This window comes from Palaemon carinicauda, chromosome 1 (assembly GCF_036898095.1).
Source record: "Palaemon carinicauda isolate YSFRI2023 chromosome 1, ASM3689809v2, whole genome shotgun sequence".
NCBI lineage: Eukaryota > Metazoa > Arthropoda > Malacostraca > Decapoda > Palaemonidae > Palaemon > Palaemon carinicauda.
In genome coordinates, this window is record NC_090725.1 from 84,277,611 (window position 1) to 84,280,110 (window position 2,500).

Here is a 2,500-nt window from a genome sequence, read left to right on the forward strand (position 1 = left end):
CAGTAGTTAACCCCTTGGGTGAAAAAGAATTACTTGGTAATCTTAGTGTTGTTTAGGTGTATGAGGACAGAAGAGAATCTGTAAAGAATAAGCCAGAGTATTCGGTGTATGTGTAGGTAAATGGAAAGTGAACCGTAACCAGAGAGAAGGATCCGATGCAGTACTGTCTGGCCAGTCAAAGGACCCCATAAGTCTTGCAGAATTGTTAGGAAAGGGACTCGATTGTTGGTAGTGCATAGTTTTAAAAGAAGTTTACTATGCTTTCTGGATATACTATACAGATAGAAAGAGCAAATTATGGTAGGCGATGGGGAACAGAATGATTTAATGTCAATCAGAACATATTGGTATATGAGGGTAAGGGGAGGGAATTTAAAGGAAATGAATGTTAGGATCAAGAGCAGAAAATATTTAGTAATATAGAATTGGATGGTATTTGAATTGCAATGCCATGTAAAGAGAAAAAATCATTTATAGGTATAAAGTTTGATGGTGGTGTGGTAAAAAAGAAAGTAGAGAGAAAGAAAAGACAAGGTTGTTAAACTGCTGGATTTCAGAATCAAAGATGAGTATGAAGAGATACTGTCTGGGGCTAATTAGTAGACCTATTGTAAGTGGTGCAATGTAAGTTGCAGAATCCTTGTAAAAGGGACTATCAAGGATATAAAAAAACCTAGTTGTGAAATTGGAAGATAAACAGACACGGGTAGTTGATCGAACGCACCAGTGTGCTTGCCATCTTTTTATAACTCTTCAGTACAATGGATAATCTCTTGTATACTTGAATACAGTGTTCTATGTAACTGCATCTCAAATAATTCTCCATTTCTCATTTACTAACCATTTCATTCCCCCAGCTCACTACCTAATGTTTTGATTTGCTTTCTAACGTTTATATACCCACAATCGCTCCTCTCTTCCTGTGATAGCTTTAAAATACCTGGCCCGAAGGCTCTTGCTAAAATGAAACTCACAGAGCCTCATGATCATGTGCATTTATAAATTCTTCATCCACCATTTTCACCTTACTGCCTTCGAATCATGGCCGCAGTTTTCAGACAACTCTCACATCCTTGTAATCAAGCTGTCATATGAATGCATTTATATATATATATATATATATACATACACATATATATATATATTATATATATATGTGTGTATGTATATATATATATGCATGTGTATGTGTGTGTGTGTGTGTCTGTGTGTGTGTAGGCGACCAGTCAAATGTGAGAGCTAAAAATTTAGATACACAAACACACAGAAATTCAACCCTTCCCACCCCTTCTCCTTTCCTATCTACAACAAGGCAAATGTGGTGTCCAAGTGTACCTCGCCCCCTCTCACCAGGGTATGAATACTCTTCTCCCCCCTACCCAAGGGAGAGGGAGAGACCAGGTAGATATACGTCTGGCAATGCCGCTCAATGTGACCGGAAAGAAATATATATATATATATATATATATATATATATATATAATATATATATATATATATATATATATATATATATATATACAGAGAGAGAGAGAGAGAGAGAGAGAGAGAGAGAGAGAGAGAGAGAGAGAGAGAGAGAGAGAGAGAGAGAGAGAGAGTTGTTCTTTATTAGGAAAGGTATACATATATATACATATATATATATATATATATGTATGTATATATATATTATATATATATATATATATATATATATATGATTTAACTAGAATATTATATAATTTGGAACCCTAATTGAATAGAGATATGAATTTTCAACGGTAAGTACAAAAGAATCTCGAGTTTAATAAAGCGTTTATTATGCTCGAAAATTGAATGGTTGAAAGTGATGAAATGTGTGCACTGTATATTTGAAGATGGAGTTGGGTTTTAAGGCAGTAGATCACAAGGAAAGAATAGAAGAGAACTGGTTGGTTTACAGGATATAGAGAATCTTTGAAGGAAATGGGAGTCCGGTCTAGGAACTGTCGGTTAGATGGCGTAAAACGATACTGGAAATGGTGTATTTCTTCATTCTGGCACTAGTTTGAAGGTTTAAGTGCCGCTCATGAATGGCTGAGGCAAGGGATAGGAACGTTGCCCTAGCAGGAAAGACAATGCCCAAAAGACCGCCCATGTATACATATGATCATCGCCCAAGCTCCCTCTCCACCCAGGCTAGGACCAGGGAAGGCCAGGTAATGGCTGCTGATGACTCGGTAGGTCGACGTATGCGCTCCCCGATACCCCCATATCCTTAGCTCAAAAGGATAGTGAGGTTACAGATACTAAAGATTGATTGATTGATTTGAGGTTTTCTGGCATGATACTAAAAAACTAACGAGTTTGAACGGAACTCGAACCCCAGTCCGCTAAGCACGGACGTTTCCAATAGGAAGTAGAATTAGTGATATATGGAGCTGATTATCGTTTGTGTAGGCGTATTAAGCGGCGTGTATAATCATCAAAGAAGAAAGGTGACAGTCACCGTTATTTGAATATTCTCTGGAAAAACCCACAA